We start from the raw sequence: 394 nt of genomic DNA on the forward strand, positions 1-394 counted from the left end.
ATGATTTCAGACCAAGGTTACGCGTGTCACTCGGTTCACAAGATGGCATCATTGGAGGTTGACGATGCTGTTGTTCTCCTAAGTCCTAATTAATCTTGTGACACTTATCTATCTTTCACTTGGGGGAACAAAGAGGATGACTTTAGGGAAGAATGTGAGGCAAATTTGTCCCAATACTCAGAAAATACCTGTAAGGAGAAATATTTTGACAGTTTTACCATTGCGAGTACTTTTATTGTACTGAGGTGATGTTGTATCACATAGACATCTGCATTACTCTACAATGTGTAAATATGGTATGCTGATTAGTTCATTGTCTGGAAAAGGCATAGTTGTGCACGAGAGCAGGCACAGATCGCATTGTTTCCTCCTGCAAGACCGCGCGTGATTACTC

This window comes from Penaeus monodon, chromosome 32, assembly GCF_015228065.2.
Source record: "Penaeus monodon isolate SGIC_2016 chromosome 32, NSTDA_Pmon_1, whole genome shotgun sequence".
NCBI classification, from domain to species: domain Eukaryota; kingdom Metazoa; phylum Arthropoda; class Malacostraca; order Decapoda; family Penaeidae; genus Penaeus; species Penaeus monodon.